The 21,894-nt window shown below is 32.1% G+C and overlaps 1 protein-coding gene across 1 annotated transcript in view; it reads left to right on the top strand.

The window, feature by feature from the left end:
* EYS (eyes shut homolog) overlaps nt 1-21,894 on the top strand; it is a 1,553,129-nt gene that overhangs the window by 623,252 nt on the left and 907,983 nt on the right. The window lies entirely within an intron of this gene.

Raw genomic sequence — 21,894 nt, 5'->3', positions numbered from 1 at the left:
CCAAGGAACATGGTGTTTAAGTAATTCAATCATACTTTAAAGACAATTTTATAATTATACCTTAGATCATTTCTGGAGAAGTGACAGGACATTTCCAAACCTAAATTTATTTTTAGTAATATATGTGTTCAGCAACTCAAACCCTTCAGTCAGTTCATTTGTATTGCCCAGTGAAGATATATTAAGTTAATAACATGAATGTTGAAAATAAAAAATATAGTCAATGTTGACAAATTGAACACCAATAAAAAATAAATTTATTAAAAAATAAAAAATAAAATGTCAAAAAAAAGATTTTTCAAAATTTTTGCCTTTATTTGTTATTTAAAATAAAGGAAAACAACCTTTTGTTCAGAAAATATAATAATGGGGCAGGCTGGGTGGCTCAGCAGTTTAGCACCACTTTCAGCCCGGGCGTGATCCTGGAGACCCAGGATCGACTCCCACGTCAGACTCCCTGCATGGAGCCTGCTTCTCTTTATGCCTGTGTCTCTGCCTCTCTCTCTCTGTCTCTCTCTGTCTCTCATGAATAAATAAATAAAATCTTAAAAAAAGAAAGAAAATATAATAATGTATGATTGTATTTCTTGTCCTAAATTCAAATGAGTGTTTCTTACTAACACAGAATTTGGGGGCTGCAGAAGCTTATACAGATTACCTCTGGTAACCTAGTTAGTACACAGATGAAGGAGCAAAACCATAGGAGTTTTGTACTGTTAATTGCCTACAAAGTCATGATCAGTGGGAAAGTCAATTCTAGAATACAGTGAGGTGTTTTGTTGTTGTCATTGTTTGTTGTTTTAATTTTCATTAGAGTACTAATACAAATTATATATATATATATATATATATATAATAAAAGAAAAAAACAGATAGTCACATACCATGACTATTCTGTAGATACAGTTAAACATCTCTTTTGTAGTTTATATCCTGATACAAAGTTTAAAGACATTAATGACTTTGTTCAGTTTAATAATGGCTGCTTTCAGAAGTCCATAAGTATTATTAACCATGTGTAACAGTTTAATAGCATTTTAATGTGCACCAGTTTTATTAAACCATAAAAACTATGTTGAAATCACACTAAAATCCAAATTAGAATCACACAGCAGAGGGCTATAGAAATAAGTAAAAACATTATACATAACTTTTTTCTCTGGCACCATGTAGATTATAAAGAATTTAGCAAATAATTTATAAAATAAAACACTGAGACAAAGATATTTGTTTTTGTTCTTAGTACGTGAAATCCTGTTCCAGACAATTTTTTCCTTGGTGTTCTCTGCTTTTGGCTTTGCAGAGTCCCTCTCCATCTACCAGAACTTTCCCATTGTCCAATTGGAAATGTCCCCTCATTTTGATATTTCCTCCAAATTCAACTCCTCTTTATCATTGTCTCCATAGTCTTTTTTTTTTAAGATTTTATTTATTAATTCATGAGAGACACAGAGAGAGAGAGGGGTGGGGGCAGAGACATAGGCAGAAGGAGAGGCAGGCTCCCTTTGGAGAGTCTGATGTGGACTCCATCCCAGAACCCTGGGATCAAGCCCTGAGCCAAAGGCAGATGCTCAACCACTGAGCCACCCAGGTGTCCCTGCTTTTTTAAAGGCATCCATAGTCTTGAAGTATTTTATATTCTTGCCTTTTTCATTCACTAAAGCTTCATTATACTTTCTGTCAGGAACTGAGTGAAACTAGTTTTTACTACTGTATGCATTATGTTTAAAAAGAAGTTTAAAATATTTGATTACTCACATTAGTATTTTTACTTTTAAAAAATATTTAAGAAAATCAGGAAAAACTAATAATTTTAAGATCTCAGCAATCATAGCATATTGTTAAATATCTGAGATAAGTAAGCCTTCCTAAATCCCCTCATATAATAAGTAAGGAAAGATAGATGATATTTCTTTCTATGTTTGGTTAGAAAAATCAGGGGTGATAGGTAACTTATGAAGTATACAGGGTAAAGGTATTGATCTACAGTAACTCATTTTCAACAATCATCAACCACCTTTGCTGCAAGTTAATTCATTTTATAACTTGGAATAAAACATCTGTATTTTTAAAACCACACTTAGGTGGTTTCCATTACCTAAAGACTATGTTTTCAGAAATATCAGATGGACTATGTAATCCTCTAACAACTTTTTATTTTGTTTACTCTCTCCAAAAAGATAAACCTTTGACCGAGAATCAAAAAACAAATTAATAATTGCAAGAATCTATTTATACAAAAAATAAATTGCATTATATTGCCTTACAGAGTATTGCAAGTGATAGGATAATAAGCAGGACCCATTTTCCTTAATAGGTCTACTGTATAATCATCATAAATGCTATTTTAGCACATTGCTTCAGAAGACAAAGATACATTTAAAATGTGAACCTATTTTGATTGTTCTATGTAAAGTGTTTTTACATTACGATATAATTTTAATATAAAAATATGTATTTCATTCATTAAATTAGGCCTTTTGCTATGTTCGAATGTAGGATTATATTTCCTTATTTATTTTCAATTTTATTTTGTAATGATGAGGACTCCCTTTAATGACCTTCTGAGCTATCAGAACTCATAATTAATCACTAAAGTTTATCCTGTATTCAGGCTTTATTTTATTTTATTTTGTGTGCATGTGTGTGTTCATGCTTTAAAAACCATCATGAGATTTCCAGTATTTGGGGGTATTTGTTAAATTATACATTTTACATATTCTCCAGATCAAGTAAGCCACTATGGGCTTTTTTTTTTTAATTTCTAAATTTTTAGAACAGTTTTGTTTTTTATTTTTATTTTTTATTGAAGTATAATTAATATACAGAGTTATATTAGTTTCAGGTGTACAAAATAATGATTCAACAAGTCTATACATTACCCAGGGCTCATCAAGATAAATGTAATTTTTTCAGTTTTTATTTAAATTCCAGTTAGTTAATATACAGTGTAATATTAGTTTCAGGTGTAGGATTTATTGATTCAACACTTCCATACCACACCAGTACTTATTATCCCCATCACCTGTTAACCCATGCCCCCACTCACCACTCCTCTAGTAACCATTGTCTTGTTCTCTGTAGGTTAAGAGCCTATCTCTTGGCTTGTCTGTCTCTCTTTTTTTCCGTTATGATTATTTGATTGTTTGTTCTGTTTCTTAAATCCCACATGAGTAAAATCACATGGTGTTTGTCTTTCCCTGACTGAATTATTTCACTTAGCATAATACTCTCTAGCTCTATCCATATCATTGCAAATGGCAAGAGTTCATTTTTTATGACTAATATTCTATTGTATATATATATATATATATATACATTATATACATACACATATACATACACATACATTTATACACACATGTTTGTGTTCATACCACATCTTCTTTATCCATTTATCAGTCAATGGACACTTGGGCTGTTTTGTGAATTCAATAAATTGCAGGATACAAAATCAATGTCCAGAAATCTGTTGCATTTCTATTCATTAATAATGAAGCAGCAGAAAAAGAAATTATGAAATCAATCTCATTTAAAATTACGCCAAAAACAGTAAGTGTACTCTTATCCCCTTTATCTATTTCATACACCCTCCTCCCTTCCCCCACCCCACCACCCTACAACCTACTTTTCCTCTGGCAATCACCAGTTTGTTCTCTGTATTTAAGAGTCTAGGATATTTTTGTTTATTTGTTGGTTTTTTGGGGGGCCGTCTCGTCTTTGTTTATTCATTTATTTATTTCGTAAATTCCACATATGAGTCAATCATGCGGTATTTGTCTTTCTCTGTTTAACTTTCTTCACTTAGCATTATACCCTCTAGTCCACCCATGTTATTGCAAATGGCAAGATCTCATTGTACATTTCATTATATTTGTTCCATGTATGTATTATGTGTGTATATATATATATATCACATCTTCTTTACCCATTCATCTACTGATGAACACAGACTGCTTCCATATCTTAGCTATTGTAAATAAATAATGCCACAGTGAACATAGGTTTGCATATATCTTCTTGAATTAGTGTTTTTTTATTTTCTTGGGTAGATACCCAGCAGTAGAATTACTAGATCATGTGGTGTTTCTGTTTTTAATTTTTTGAGGAACCTCCTTACTGTTTTCCATAGTGGTTGCCTCAATTTGCATTCCCATCAGCAATGCACAAGGATTCCTTTAGCTCTACATCCTTGCCAACACTTGTTATTGCTTGTCATTTTGATTCTAGCCATTCTGACAGGTGTGAGGTGATATTTGTGGTTTTGATCTGCATTTTCCTCATGACTAGTGATTGTGAGCTTCTTTTCATGTATCTGTTGTCTACTTCTACGTCGTCTTTGGGAAAATGTCTATTTATGTCCTCTGCCCATTTTTAACTGGATTACTTGTGGGAGGGGGGTTGGTGTTTCTCTGTATAAGTTCTTTATACATTTTGGGTATATTGTGTGCAAATATCTTCTCCCATTCAGCAGGTTGCTTGTCATTTGTTGATAATTTCTTTTGCTATGTAAAAGCTTTTTATTTTGATGTAGTCTCAATAGTTTAATATGCTTTTGTTTCCCTTGCCTGAGAAGACATATATAGAAAAATGTTTCTATGGCTAATGTCAAAGAAATTACTTCCTATGTTTTCTTCTGAGACTTTTATGATTTCAAATTTCACATTTAAGTATTTAATCCATTTTGAGTTTGTGTGTATAGTGTAAGAAAATGGTTCCATTTCTTTAATTTGTGTGTAGTTGTCCTGTTTTCCCAGTAATGTTTGTTGAAGAGATTGTCTTTTCCCCTTTGATATTCTTGCCTCCTTTGTTGTAGATTAATAAACCATATAAACATGGTTTATTTCTGGGCTCTCTATTCTGTCCCATTATCCATGTGTCTATTTTTTGTGCCAGTGCTATACTCCTTTGATTGCTACCACTTCTTAAAATCTGGTGTTGTGATTATCTCCAGCTTTGCTCTGATTTTTCAAGATTGCTTTGACTATTCACAGTCTTTTATGGTTCCATACAAATTTTAGTATTGTTTGCTCTAATTCTGTGGAAAATGTTATTGGTATTTTTCTATGGGTTGCATTATCTCTGTAGATTGACAGAGAATGGATTAATCCTAGTTAGTTGGTGTTGATTTTAGCCTGGAAATTGCTTGCCTTTTACAGAAACATATAGATTTGAATTATTTCAAAGCACAGAAAGATGCAAATAATCAAAGAAATAATAAACACAGATAATTTTTCCTGTTACCTCTCTTCACTGATCTGTGCTAAGAGTTATCTGCAGAATTGTATGACACATGCCAATGCCAAGAAAATAGGGATGTAGACACATCTCATTTTCATTACTAAGATAAAACTGTTGGATCTTTGTTCTGTATTTTCCTCTAGTGACTGCACAATATTTGGTTTTAAGATTTATTTCTATTCCTCTTTCAAGAATTAAATAATTGATAACTGTTTCTTCCAAAAAATATCAACAATATTTCTTCTTCCAATCCATGAGCCTGGAATATCTTTCTATTTGCTTTAACCACTGTGTTTTAAATATGGATTATAGATTTTCAAAATATCAATAAGTTAATTCACTCTAAAATATAAATTTACCAAATAAACATTATAATAAACATTAAGGTTTAATTACCTTAATATTTGCATATTTTCATGAAATTCACATTGACTATAATGCATGTACTTTCTTCTCTGTTTAGTGCTACTGTGATATACATATTGTTTGCCATTCTATAGGTAAATAAGTAAAAATATATGTTCAGTGGTGAGCATTTATATTGTAGTTTGCCTTTCAAAATACTTGACAATAATTCATGACCAAATCATTACTTTTTAAAAGTTAAACTTATATTATTTTAGACACAAAGCAATGTCAAACACACCAAATGTGACAGTAAACCCAAAGAAAAATAATGTTTAAGTTTTAGATAGATTTTTATTCCTTTGGAGGACATAGTTATTTAGGTTATTTTAGTTTATTACCACATATAGAAAATAAAATAAGAACATTGCTGATCTACTTATATAATTATACTGAAGAATGATGGTTGCTATATCTTTCAGGCAAATACTCATTTAATTTCAAAAGATTAGAATTCAAAAAAACATGAATTTCATGGTAATGCTAATTATTATGTAATTTAATTCAACAAGTAATTCTTAGAAAACTACTGTACAAAACAATATCCTTGAGGTTGGAATTTCAAAGTTTCATATAATTTCACTCATGTGGAATTTAAGAAACAGAACAAACAGAAGATACAAACAAAAAACAGAATCTTAAACTGGCAGTTGCCCAAGGGGAGATGAGTGGGGAATGGGTGAAATAGGTAAAGGGGATTAAGAGTACACTTATTTTGATGATCACTGAGAAATGTATAGAATTGTTAATAATTACATTGTATATCTGGAACTAATGTAACACTGTATTAATTATACTTCAATAGAAAATAAAACAAAATATAAAAAAGAAAAGAATACATTTTTCAGTGTACACATCATTTAAAATTTCTCTTAGAATGATGTGAATGTTTTTAAAGATTTTATTTATTTATTCATGAGAGACACAGAGAGAGGCAGAGACATGGACGGAAGGAGAAGCAGGCTCCCCAGAAGGACCTCAGATGTAGGACTCCATCCCAACACAGGTGAACAGGCCCTGAACCAAAGGCAGGAGTTGTTCAACCGTTGAGCCACTCAGGGGTCCCAAATGATGTGATTTTTAATTTCTGTTTGAGTTATCGGCAGATAAAATAACAGTTTAACACTTTAAAATATATATTTGTTTAATTATTTTAATGTTCAGTGCTTGTCCTGTATTGGAAATTAATTGTATGGAAATTTGTCAAATGTAAATTTTAAGCAAATATGTGGTTATTTAAAAAAATTACTATTATATTTTTCTGTTAATGCAATGAATTTATAGGATTACCTAATACGTAACAGTGCTTATGAAAAAGGTTGACCAGGAATATTAAGGATTAAATAGGGATAAGGTGACTCACACTTTGAAAAAGAAACAAAATGCTTGCTCTGAAAAAAAAAAAAAGAGAGAGAGAGAGAGAGAGAGAAAAGAACAAACTTTCCAATTATATTTTATGTTACACTTACATAGATATTTTTAACAATGAAGAAAAAAATTAAAGCTGGAAATATTTCCTCTTGGCTATTATAATATTTTTGGTTTGCTGCAATGGTTTAAAAGAGTTTCAGAAAGTTCCATCTCTTCCACAATAAAAGCCAGTTTCAGAATTTGATCTCTGCCTACCTGATTGGATAGAATTAAACTTTCATGCTACATTCTGCAGTCTAGTTTGACAGTACTTTTTCATCAAAGACATTGGGCAGTAAGGAAAGAAAAAAAAATTGCTCATACTTCTTATTGTCAGTGGAATTACTGTATCTCTACAGGTCAGGGCATCATACATTTACAGCATACTTTTTAGTTCCTTAGCAATACCTTTTGTAGACCAATTTATATAGCTAAAAAGTCTTCTTGCCTTCCAAATTTAATAGGATGATTTTTTCTTACCTGTAAAAATTTTCCAAGCTTCTTTCAAATATTTTAGGTCCAGGAGAGCTATACACCTAATAATGATATTTTTAATATTATATTTTTAAAAAAGATACAGGTAAACTGAATTATCATTGCAACTGATTTAAACTGAATTATCAGTGCAACTGTTTGTGTAGGAAAGAGACACAGAAACAGAGTCACACACATAGGTGTGTGTGACTGTGTGTGTGAGAGAGACAGAATGAGAATTATTTCCAGTGCTTTAGACATAGAAAGGCATATATTAGATAGATGATAGATAGATAGATGATAGATAGATAGATAGATAGATAGATAGATAGATAGATAGATAGATAGATATAGATAGATCACGTATATTCAGAATAGCAGTATATTATGTCATATATAATCTACTCACTCTATATAAATATCTTTTTTTTAATTTTAAGGATTTAATTTATTTATTCATGTGAGACGCTGAGAGAGAGAGAGGCAGAGACACAAGCAGAGGGAGAAGCAGGCTCCATACAGGGAGCCTGATGTGGGACTCCATCCCGGGACTCTAAGATCATGGCCTGGGCTGAAGGTAGACACTTAACCACTGAGCCACCTAGGCATCCCTATAAATATCTTTTTAAAAATTAACTACCTTATCTGTTTATACAACAAACATTTCTTAAGTGGTTTTGACCTGGCATATACTTATAGGCTTAGAGATAAATATGTATCTTAAATGAATAAGTCAACAGTTTATTCAGGAAATCTGTAAAAATACATGTAACATAGTATGTAAGGGCAACACACTACAAATACATACAGCTTCAATGGGAGAATACAGAAAAAATTACTTTTTAAGGCTTCAAAAGAAGGTGTCATTTGACTTCCATCATAAAGGAGGAGCTCATCACACTGATATATGTCATAACAAATGCAGAAAGAAAATACATGAAGCAAGGAAATATGAAATAGCATGAAGATTTTGTTGGATTACAGGGATTTCCTTGCCATTTAAATTAAAAATATACTAAAGGTATGACAAAAGTAGTTGTGCTAAAATACTGAGGAGTGAGACCCTCAAGAGATTTGTAAAAGGTGATTGTAAAACTTTGGACTTAATCCTATAAACAAGAGGAAATCCTTTAAAGACTTGTAAGGCAGGGAGTTAAGTGGTCAAATTTTGGAGAAATAACTTGAGAGCAATTTATCTGGCTGAAATAAAGTGCCAAGTAGATAAGGGTGATATGAGTCCAGAAGAGGGCATGAACAGGGAGAAAATGGGTAAGGTTGAAAGAGATTTGGGAAGTAAAAATCAAAATTTTAATATTGGTCAAAGATGGGAGCAGAAGGAAGAGTCAAGGATGGCTCTTCATTTTTTTAGGCATTGTTGTTTATATGGATTCAAATGTAAAAGTACCCTGACCATTTATGTGATAATTACTGTCTGCAATCCAAGTGGGAACAGATCCTAGGTCTTCTGCCTTTGTGCAGTTCTATGGCTTAGTCAGAATGAATTGTTAGCCCAAAGCCTTTTAACTTAGATGATATAAAAGAGATAGCTAGAGTGAATCTTCAAAACAATTCTGTTGAACTAATAAAGGTCATTATAAATTTTGGAATTAGGACCTATAGAACTGTATAGACACCACAGCTTGTCTCATGTGTACTTTCTTCCTTTTCTTGTATTTAATTAAAATAATCTAATAAATTTTCAGGAAATAAATGTACTTAAAACATACACAAAGGACTGTTGATCTATAAATACTTTATTTTAAAAACTTCTTTAGTATCACAAAATCTCATATCCTTTTGAATTAAAACTATTTATTATACTATTAACCATGTTTCATTATATCTATAAATTAGCAAATGAAGACCCTTAAAAATCTGTAGGGATGTATGAGTTCATAACTCCAGAATTCATAAAATTAATGGAGGAAAAAAATAAAATTGAAGAGTAAAAGACTTTTGTAATAGTCCAAGTTAAATATTACTGTATATCACAATGCAAGCTATATGTAAGTGTGGCAAGATTTCTCTTTGATTCCTTTAAGATAATTAACATGAAAAAAGTGAACTACTTTTTAGTTTGAGGACCTTTAGTACTTATTATATAGTATTTAATATCATTAAAATTATAAAGAATATAATGAATGAAAGAATATTTTTAATAATATGCATATGTATCATTAGTTTATTCATAACAATTATATACTGTATAAGATATTAAATCCCACTTTGGTATCTCTTTTGAGTATCTAATAATTGGAGTGGACAGGTGTTATATGGATATTGGAAAAGTTCTTTTTTTTTTTTTAAATTTGAATGCCATCTGGCTTCTTGGCAACATGAATAGACAGTTTGCATCTGTGGATTTAGAAATCTGTCTATCGCTTGTTTAAGATTTTATATGAAATATTAGAAAATGTAAGCACTTATATGCAGGTACTGAACTTTAAGCTTATTTAAAGTATAAAGTATATAGAAATTAAAAATATATTCTTATAATTTGCATTTTATGATTTATATGACTTATGTTAGTTCCATAAATATAAGCTTATGTTCAGAGAAAAATATATAGGTAAGTTTTATCTCCTACCATTGATCAGACACGTGATATGTTACCATGTAAAATGTTAAATATACCATTTTTATCACTCTTTAGAAGCACAGTATTAGCATGCCTTGGGAGAACAGCAATGCTCATAGATGTCACTGATCATCATATTTCTCTGTTCCTTTACTAGTCAGTATTTCTTGAAAAAATCATCTATTTAATTTCAAACTTAAAAATTTGTGAAATATATTTAGATAAATTTTGGGGCCACAATGAGGCTTTGAATATAAATTTAAGATCTTTATACTGGGAATCATTTATGAAGATTAATATTTTTTGGCCAATTCTGGCTATAACTTCAATGTCCCATCCCTTAATATAATTAATCCCATTACCCTGTACTCTTGAAGAGTAAGGCTGTTCTTATTTCCAAGTTCACTTTGTTTTCTCTTCTTGCATCTGATCCTAGTACTTCTTTCTTTTGGCAAATTATTTGTTTCTAATCCTGCACAGCATATGATACAACATTTGGTATTTGGAAGGTAGAACTGGCTGATATTAAAAAAGAAGAAGAAGAAGAACTAGTTGATATTGACTGAACTGACTAGGATTTGCTAGGCAAGAACTAAACTCCCCATCAGATTTTTCTCCTTGTTTGAAATCCTATAGTACTTTAAAGAAGCAATTACATTTGTGACTATCATGGAGAGTATTGACAATGAAAATTAAGTGCCATGAGTCATCCCTCACCATACCCAGTGTAAGAAATACTAATTACTTGAAGCACCAAGCTAGCTCAGTCAGAAGAGCATGCAACTCTTGATCTTGAGACTGTGACTTCAAACCCCTGGTTGGGTGTCAGATTACTTAAATAAAGAAAACCTAAAACAAAAAGAAAAGGAAAGGAAGAAGGTAACAACCAGGCAGATATTTCTTTCTTCACTATTTATTCTATGATTCCTTTCATTGAAAGCCTGTGTGTCTCTTAATGAATGTCCTATGCCAGTAGCCCTATCTAAATTTGAGTCATTGAATAGATTTGTAGGATAATTACTTCCACATAAAAAGGGCAGTCTTCCATTATGGAACAAAATATCAATAACTTATTATGTGACTTGGATACAGAATGCATTTTCAGAAGCATTAGTCTTTATTTCACTGAGAACATCCAGATGTATGTTTGTTTTCTCTTTGTTCTATTTTATTTATCACGTAAGCATTTTTAAATCAGCCTTAGTTTCAGTATAGACTAGTGGCATATTCTAAATAAGTAGTTACTTCTAAGATTCCAGACTCATCCCTTTATGCCATACTGAAACTGGGTCAACACTCTTATCTGAAAATCGTCTTGCTTCAGTTCTGTAGAATGAAGTATAACGCTACCATTATACTATGCATATACCCTGACTGCAGTCTGGTAACAATCCTAGATGAGATACTTATATATAGCTGATCTAAGTGTGTATGTGTCTGTAAGAAATGCCACATTCTTTACTTTTTTCTAAATCACATCCATGCTACTCTAAAACCCTGGAGCAGTAGGACAACATACTCTACTAAAGAATACTGTAGATCTACCCCCCCCACCAAGAATTGTGTTTCTTCTCTTATACTTGAGATATTTACTTCTCTATCTCCAACCCTCTCCTTCATCTTGCTCTTCCTCAAAGATCTTTGCCTCATTTACATTTCTCCAGGAAACCCAAATATCATACTCTGTATTCTTTAAAAATAAAAGCCAACTTCTATTTCTGTCCCTGTAGTATAAAAGTCCAAAGTACAGAAGGGAATAAATGTTTTGCTTGTGTGTGTGTTTGTGTGTGTATGTGTAAGACAAAATAATGCAAGTCCATATCTTAATTATTTATCTTATTATACACTTTCAGAATATCATAGTTATGGGAATTAGTCATTTGACTTGCCCTATTGCAAGAAATAGAAAGAAATGGAACTTATATAATAAAATAAGTGGGGAAAGGGAAGTTTATTCTGGTGATTGGACACCAACTATGAGTAAAAACATTCACTGGAATATTTACTCGTGAAATTCAAGCCATTGAACTTGAGACCATAAATAAATTGAGAAGTAGCTATCAAAGTTAATGTATTTTTTATCAGGTATAAAAGAGGATCTAGTTACATCAGCAACAGCTAATTTATAACCCCCTATTAAAGCCACATTTAGATAAAATTGTTAAATATACATTTGAGCATTTTTTTTCAGCTACTAAACAGACCCAGTGCTTACATATTATACAGTGACCACTTATGATCCTCCACAACAGGGCATTACTCAAAATCATACAGTATCAATCAACGTTTTGTGTTTCTAATTTGCAAATATTTTATATACTTTACCCCCAAAGTTGTAAAATATGGCCAAAAAATAGAATTAACTGCTTTACCGTGGTAAACACAAGGCCTAAGATAGTTACATAGTTATTGTCCAGTAAGGAACTATTTTTGTCTTGGACTCTTCATATACCATTTATTCTTATAACTACTAATAAGTAGTTGGAGGTGGCATTTTTTTGAAGATCATACAATGACAAGTAGCAAGATAAATGTAGAAAGATCAGTCAGACACACTCATTATCTAAGTGACTTCCATACATCAGTTTTGCGTTCTGCATGAATAAATTTTTACTTCGGCGTAATTATAGATTTACATGTCTCTGCATATCCTGGATATTTAGATAATTACTAAAGATCTTCGACATATATACAGAGAAACCCTTTGGGAACTCTTTCTTGTTCTAACATTCTAAATTTAATAACACACTATGTGAAATAAATTTTTGTTCAAAGGTACACAACAATTTTGCTGAACTGAAAACGTTAACTCCTTAAATTACTTAAATTTCCCCATGCTTTGGCACTTCAGGTATAATTCTATATCTGTTATTTTTTATTAATTAGTTTTTAAAAGATTTTATTTATTTATTCATGAAACATACACAAAAAGGGGCAGAGACACAGGCAGAGGGAGAAGCAGGCTCCATGCAAGGAGCCCGAAGTGGGACTTGGTCCCAGGTGTCCAGGATCACCCCCTGAGCCTAAGGCAGTGCTAAACCACTGAGCCACCCAATGAGCTGCCCATTGTTGTTAATTTTTCAAAGGCAAATGATCTCACTCTAATCCTAGAAATTAGTATAAGGCATAAAAATGAACTCCCTTCCATTTTGATATTGCCTAACTTTAAGTAGGATCTGACCCTTATGGTGTCTTTTTTGGTAGTGTTTTCCAGAGGAGGGCCTATGGACATATACTTCATAAAACTCTCCACAGTGATGATCTTAATTTTATATTTTAATATTTATCAATATCTCAAAAACACAAATTATTTCCTAGTTATTTGGATTGTGAATGTATAATTAAGTACTGGCAGAGAATATCATGACTTACATACACATTTCTGTTTCTCATTACATTATAGCCTTGTAGTTTTACTTTCATCATCAGAGATTAATTGAAAATAATTTGGATGGGGTTATTTTGTATATTTGGAATTGGAGCCAAATGATAACCACCTGACATCGTATTATAGCAGGATGAGTGAAAATTTCACAGAAATTAGAATACACAAATGTGTGAAAGAATTGAGTCATTATAAAGGGCAAAGAGGAGTACACATGGGCTGAGCAACACAGAATGTGCATGACCATGGTGACTATCATAGTTATGTTAAAACCAGTGGAAAATATTTGGGAAACTATGTTATCAATAAAAAAATTTACTGTTCACTTAAACTTTATTAGCTTTGTCATTCTGTGAGTCCTATTTCAAAATTTTTCTCTGGTCATATAATTCTATGAAAACTATAAATACATAGAGTTTTTGACATGTTTTATGTTTACTGTTAGTTAAATAATATATTAAAAATAATTCAGCACAACATGGTGAGAGATGAAAATAGCATTTCCTTTTAAATAGGTCTTAAGTTTGGCACGAGATGAATTTAGTATTTGAAGCAATTAACTATAGTTATTAGTTTGCATTTTTATGCAGGTTCAAGACAATTTTAAGCACAAAATAAGGCAAAAAATATTTGTAGTTACTGCTAACAATCATCACTAATTCAAAGTTATAGATTATTTAAGTTTTCTCCTTGGTTACACATTCCTATATCCAGCTAACAGCTTAAGATGTAGGTATAATCTTAAATAACTCATGAAAATATTGCATTGTATAATCTATTCCTATGCTGTCATGGAGTTTCCTCTTAAAAATTTTAAATTTACTTTTCTCAATTAGCAAAGAGTGGAAAATCTCTATGGTACATCGTGTTTTTGATGTCATTTCTGTAGGAATGCGGTTGTGCATAGATAGTAAATTTTAGGTACTAAGGAATGAATACATAATGTGTATTTTTAATTATTATTTCAATAACATTTACATACCAACTTAAAACTCAACTTAGCGATTTTATTATTATTATTATTATTATTATTTCAATGACATTTACTAACTTAAAAATAATGTAAAAAAAGTATTTTTTTTTCTTGTAGAGTTACCTTTGGAGGGTTTTAAGACTTGTAAAGTTTATATTTCTTCTGGTCTTTGGCTAAAATGGACTGGGTATGTTATATATATTTTTGTACATTATGCAAAACAATGAACCATGATGAAAGGAGAATGGGAAAAACTGTAATCCATGAAAACTCTCTTAGGGTTTTATTTACAGGAAAAAGAGAAAGCATAACCAGAATAAGTTAAATCTGATGTTTCTAGCATGTGAAAAAATGCATATAAACATTGGTCATAAATTTGCAAATAAAATCTAAAAATATAACACAGGATGTTTTAAAACTGTGTAGACTTATTTTTTCTTCCATTATCATTCTTCTTTTATTAAGAAAAATGCAGAAATAAATAAATAAAAAGGAAGAATAATTAAAAATGCTTCTTAATAATGTGTCATTTTGCCCTTGCTTTGCCTTTCAAAAAGATACAAGCAATTGTATCTTTGAAATGATAGCCCTTTTACAAGTTAAACCTTACATTGCAGTAAGAAACAGTTGAAAATAAAATGTGATCATGTTCGTGTTTCCTTTCTCCATATTTGCCTTAGTGACATGAAGTAGGATGAATTTTACCCTATTGTTTAAAGTCTCCAATGAAGGGTCTATTGCAATTAGTCTTGGTTTCAGTGCCACAAATTTATTGGAAAATCTCTCAAACTATTCCTTTCCAGTACACTTGTTTGACATGTAAAATAGTCAAAAGGATATATTTATATCTTAATTGCAGCTTATTGAGAGATTGTTAATTGATAATTAGGTGCACCCTTTTTTTTTCTTTGTCTCTTACAATCAAACTAACTTTGAATTTGTTATTCTCATTTCATTTACATCATCTTTTAAATGCTATAAATAATTATTGTATTTTCAGACTCTTAGAAGTCAAAAATCTACTTCAAGGCCTTATTCTACTGTTTCTGCCATATTTTTGCAGTCGTTTTGGTAATTAAACATGAACTCTGTTCTTTTCTTTTTACTTGTTTTCACATTTGAAACCTATAAAGCAAAGTGAAAAGATCCCCTTAGTGTCTCCCAGAAGATAAAGTTTTTCTTTAAAAAAAAAAGTACTAATAGAAAATCAATGTGATGATAAATGATTCATTGTCTGTTTTGTGTCAGGATTTGTTAGTTGTAGCTTCTTCATAAAAAACAAACAATGAACCAAATGACAAGTTGCTTCTCCCCACAAATCAATCATAACAAAGATTATTCACATCCCCTATTTTTGGCACTTATAGTAGTCTTTGTGTGTGTGTGTGTGTTTTTTTTTTTTTTTTTGCAAGTACTTAATTGAGCATTGGCTATGTGCTCGGTAGTGTCTTAGGAATTAAAATTGAATATAGGAAATATATAAGCAGCTTTAAGGAGTATATGGTCTTGGGAGTAAAGCATAGCAAGCAGTGTAGAGAAATGAGGAAAAAAAAGAATGCAATGTAGTAAATGACACTTTGGGCTAAATACCATGAAAGTATATCTTGTAATAGAGTCAAGAAAAATGTGTTGATATAAGCTACAGCTAAACTACAATATGAAGAATATGAAGAAAGAGATGATTTTGATAGTAGAGTTAGGGTAGGTAGTCCAGTGTAAAAGAAAACTATGAATATTTATGGAAATGAAAATAGCTTGATATTCATAGGGCATGTGAGCCTATGTGCATGTGTGTGTGTGGCATGTGTGTGTGTGTGTGTATGTGTTCACAGCCCCATGTTCATATTCATCAAATTGGGAAGGGCAAAAGGATGGTTTCTTAGTGGAACCCAAATGCAGGGGTGGCTGAGAGTTAGATTATTAAGAACTTCATGTGTACCACTAATAATTTTAGACATTATTCTTAAAAATTAGAAGAATTGTTGAAGGTTTTTGAGAAAGAAGATATCATTGTGTTTGTATTTGTTGCAACTGAAGAATGGAATTTGTTAGGACAACACTGGAAATGTAACTCAGCTCAAATATTATAATGGCTTGAAACTACATAATGACATGGTTGCACAAGGAATGGAGATGAGCGGGCTGACTGAAGATACATTTCTGTGTTTGAATTAAAGTAGAATAGCTGGAGATGAGGGATCCCTGGGTGGCGCAGCGGTTTAGTGCCTGCTTTTGGCCCAGGGCGTGATCTTGGAGACCCGGGATCGAATCCCACGTTGGGCTCCCGGTGCATGGAGCCTGCTTCTCCATCTGCCTGTGTCTCTGCCTCTCTCTCTCTCTCTGTCTCTCTGTGACTATCGTAAATAAATAAAAATTTAAAAAAAATTAAAAAAAAGAATAGCTGGAGATGAGTACTGAATGAGAGACTTACCAATGCAGTCATTTTTCAAGGTGACTTATGGACTTTTGGTTATACATAGCAGATTGAGCACACATGTCTTTATCACTGCAAGTTCCACAAACACTACTAAAATAACTATTTCAGGGATTTTTTGAAAGAAACAGTTCCATAGAGCAAAGAAACAAAGATAAGGGATCACAAGAGAAAAGATGTTAATTGAAAGATGAAAGCTGCTAACTTGTTAGCTTTGTAGACAAAAAGAAAGTGATTATAAGGAGAGAAATTGAGAAACAAACTGCCAAATAAAGTGAAGTATTCTTAAAAGGATGAGGCATTGGAGGCATTTGCTACCTGTGAAGGCAAGGTTGAAGATGGAACTGAAAAAAGAAGGCTCTTGAATGTCACTATTAGAAGCATTTATTGTTTTATTTTTTAAGATTTATATACTAGTTAGAGAGAGACCATGAGCAGGGTGGGACAGAGGGAGAGAATCCTCAAGCAGACTCCCTGCTGAGTTCAGAGCCCCAATGCAGGGCTCCATCCCACAATCCATGAGATTAAGACCCATGAGATCACAACCGGAGTTGAAACCAAGAGTTGACATTCAACCAACTGAGCCACTCAGATGCCCCAACTATTAGAACCATTTTAACATCTGTATATACTTCACTTTCCAAGTACTTGGTTATTCCCTTTATCCCTGTTTCACATAACATATGCACAAATAGGCAGAATATTGAAAATCTACTCTCTAGAAAAAGCAGAAGGAATTTGGAGTTGTGAGCAGTAGTCACTGCTAAAGTAGGAAGTATCATGCTGAAGAAACCCGGGAATAATGAATATCTACACATTAAATGGTGAGGGTCTAAACCCCTGTTTCAGCTGCCAGATCATAGGCACTCAGACTCACAATTTGTAGGCTACAGATAGCACCAATCCTCCCTCCCTGGGGAAGGACATATTAACTGTTGGAGATACTGGTGAAATAGTCATGTCACCTTCATGTCCTCCTTAGTCACCTTCATCTATACCTGACCCTTATAATTTGCAAATGCACGACAAACTGCCAATCTGATATTTAGTGCCTCACTCTTAAATGTGATCAGGTGGACAAGGATCACTTAGACATCTGGAGAAATCTAAAAGGGAACAAACAAAGAAACATTAAAGAGAAACTCAAAGGAATTGAAGGCAGTGCAGGAGCAGAAAAAAAAAAACTTCAAAAATATAATTGATAGCCTTAGAAAGCAAGCAACATGTACATCCACTTAAAAAAAAAACACAAAACAGCACACTATCAAAACTAAATTCAAAGAACATAAAAAGAGCTTTGGGAAACTAAACAAAAGAATCATAGAAAAAATTAAAAATTTAGGGAAAGCTTGAGTGATAAAATTAAGAAAATTTCCCAGAAAGTAGGTGCTCTCTCCTTCCGGAAAAACACAAGGATATGAAATGAGAGGATCAGATGAGAAAATTAGTAAAAGTTTCAGATGATCCAACATTTGATTTTTAGTACTCTCAGAAATAACAGACAGGAGGAAATTAATAATGGAATATTTCAATACCATTTCTGAGAACTGAAGTCCATTCATCCATTTGTAGATTGGAAAGGGCTCGACAAGGGCCTAGAAAAATTAATTAAAACATAAAACCATTTTAACTTTACACTAAAATTAGAAATAAAAAGAAAACTGAAAAGATGGTCCTGTTTTAAGATAGGGAAAAAACTTTTAAAAATAACATACAAAGGATTAGTAAAAATTTTACTGCATAATATTAAAAATCATAAATGAGGGGAAAAATGACTCCCGAATCTTAAGAAAAATGCTTTTCAAATTTTAGATCACTCAAGCTATCAATCATGTGTGATAATGAAATAAATGACCCAAACTGTGATAGCTTGTATCAGGAATTTTCTGAGAAAGTGAGTGATAAAATGTTTTTTGAGGTAGATCACCCACTGCCTAACTGGCAATGGGGACCCCACCACCGTGAAGATGAATCACAGATTGCCTCTCACAAGGTAATGGTAAAATTATTTAAATTTCACTGGTAATAAATTGGGATGGTATACCAGTGAAAGAGGATCCAATAACTGGTTAAATGTTGAAAAGCATGAGAGAAATAATAATGTCAAGGACAATTGGGCTTATGGTATTGCCAAACTCTACTGACATCTAGAAACAGGATTAAAAAGAAAAGGCTGAATGTGATTAGCAAACAACTGAAAGCCAAGAATTAAATCAGCAAACCTTCTTGGGAGCATATAAAAGCATCTCATCTTCTCAGAGGGAGAAAAGAGAAACTTGAGAACCATCCCAGGATTTGTCATTAAAGGAGCTGAGTTCCAAAGGAGGCTAAACTTCCAACCAAGGGCCCTTGAGGAAAGGAAAGTAAAAACAACCAACCAAACAAAACCAAAACAAACAAAAGTATTGAGAAAAACATGCATTTTGAGGGAGGACTCTAGATTATAGGCAAGATATGGATGGACCAGGTTTTCTTAAGTCTAGACTGTCTGAGGATCAGTATCGGTACCTGAAAGTCAGGTAAGATGATTTGGCAGGCGCACCAGTATTGAAGACCAATGGGTGAAGACTGCATGCATGCTCAAAAGTTGAACTGATAAAAACTATCCAACTCCCAAGGTAAAAACTCAGTGTAGCCAGGCTAGAATGTCTAAAATAGTAAAATGTGTTCATTATAAAACCCCAACTATACTCTGCTATAATTTCTAAAATAACCTTTTTCTCAGGTAGTGCTTCCCACACCAATAGTTATTTAATTAGTGGTGTGCTGGTGTCAATGCCTCTCGTTCCTACATGACTATAAGAGCTATGCAGAATTCTTATTTTCTTGGTCACTGCACCCCTGAAATATAGAAGGAATTCTTGAAATATTTCTTGACATTTTGAAGGATTGCAGTGAGGCTGAGTTAACCAGGCTTTGTCCTTTTTGATTGGTCCCCCTTTTGAAATTAAGATCCATGATGGTAAGGACTTTGTATACCTTATTTAGCTCCATACCTTCAGCAACTAGCACAGTACATAATAACAAATAATGTTCGACAAAGAATAAAAGTACAACAAATATTTATGGAATTAATATGCTGTTAAAAGACTTTGGCTTTGGCCATCTTGGCAGTTATCAGACTATGATGCAATGTTAGATGTCAAGACTAACAAAGGTGAAACGTTCAGTTTTGGACTCTTGAAACAATCTTAGATTAGGATAAATATAGTTTTCTCATGATAATAAGGAAGAATGTGTTTAAGAGGAGAAACCGTTACCTGGTGGTGTTTGATCTATGGGTCTAACAGTAAATGCTGTAGGAATTCTGAAATATTCTGAAATATGGTAGCTTTTAGAGGATAATCCTTTAATTTGTATACATTTTCCTTAAGGAAAAAGAATAGTTCTTAGGTCAGCTACTTGGGGCCATTCATTTTAAATCAAGACTTATCTAAAGAAAGCATGTGAGCTTTTAACAAGAAAGATTAGCACAACCAAATACAAATGCTAGATAAACTATAATAGAGGAAATTTTAATAGGTAGCCAAACTTGAAGAAATAGAAACTGCCAGGGGCCAGAAATGGGAAAGGCAATTAAAGGTAGATTATAAAGTCCTGCTAAAGTGCTGCCAACTCCATTATTTGTATGTATGCAAATATATATTTGTATGTTCTCTAGAAAATTCAGTCTAAGATTTTACTAAATCCACAGGCACAAGACAATATGGGTCTTATCAAGTCATAAAGACAGAAAAACGACCCTGATGTAAACGATTCCCTAGGTGCTGCACAATCTTTGAAAGGAAACCTGGAACCACCTTAAACTCACAAAGTGAACAATATTATAATAAAGGAACTTCTTATCCAACCCAAAGAATATAGGTGGAGGGAAAAACTGTGATAAACTGAAAATTCCAGCCTCTGCAAAAAGTATATGATGGTTCAATTTACACCATCATTGATTATAGGAATCCAAGTGAAGAAAATAATATAAAAGCTAGTCAAGACAGCTGAAACCTCTGGAATCAAATAAGCAACTACCAAGATTTTTTATGTTCCAGGCTCTCTTCTGATTGAGAGAATAAAATAATGAACAAGGCAGACAAAAAGTCCGCTATCAGGGAGCTTATGTTGTAGTAAAAGAAATAAGATAAGTAGTCAGAATGCAAACATGTCTAATAATTTTGTCTATAACAAAAAAAAAAACAAAGGAAGTTAAAAAGCCATCTCACAGTTGGACAAAATAAAAATAAAAATGAATATTATGACATATTTAGATTTTTGGATACAGGTAAAACAGAATTATAGAAATGGAATTTATATTTTTTAAAGCACATATTAGAAAATACAAAGTATCCAGCAGATCAAGTATTTAACTCAATAATTAGAAAAAAAAAATAGTAACCTCAAAGAGATTGGAAGAAAGGTAATAAGAATTGGTTATATAGAAAGAACAGAAAGATTAATGCAATAAAATACAGGCAAAACTCATAAATTTGATTAAGAAGATATCACAAATAATATTAGAATATTGAAAGAAGTTTTAATATTCATATAATCAGTATTAAATACAAATATAAAAGTGACCCAAAAAACATAAAGTTTATGGTAAATATCAAAATATTTTTGATATTGAACTGAACTTTGTAAGATAATGTACACATTATCTTTTCATCATGCAGACACTTCCAAATTATATTTTGTTTAAATTTCTGTTATAAAAAATAATTTGTTTCTCCAAATAATCTGCCTTTTTTTTTTTTTTTTTTTTAAGAATCTGCCTTTCAGTTGTCAGTTTGGTAAATATTGGCCAAACGTGGCTTCCAAAAGCAGAGTGGAGGTGCAGAAAGTTCAAACCTACTTTTGGGATATTTAAGAATTTGGATTATTAAAGATTTTTAAATTTGCTGACAGTTTTTTTTATAAATTTATTTTTTTATTGGTGTTCAATTTGCCAACGTATAGAATAACACCCAGTGCTCGTCCCATCAAGTGCCCCCCTCAGTGCCCGT

Source organism: Nyctereutes procyonoides, unplaced genomic scaffold, assembly GCF_905146905.1.
Source record: "Nyctereutes procyonoides isolate TBG_1078 unplaced genomic scaffold, NYPRO_anot_genome, whole genome shotgun sequence".
Taxonomy (NCBI): domain Eukaryota; kingdom Metazoa; phylum Chordata; class Mammalia; order Carnivora; family Canidae; genus Nyctereutes; species Nyctereutes procyonoides.
The sequence above is the reverse complement of the archived record's forward strand: the minus strand, read 5'-3'. Positions and strand labels throughout refer to the sequence as shown.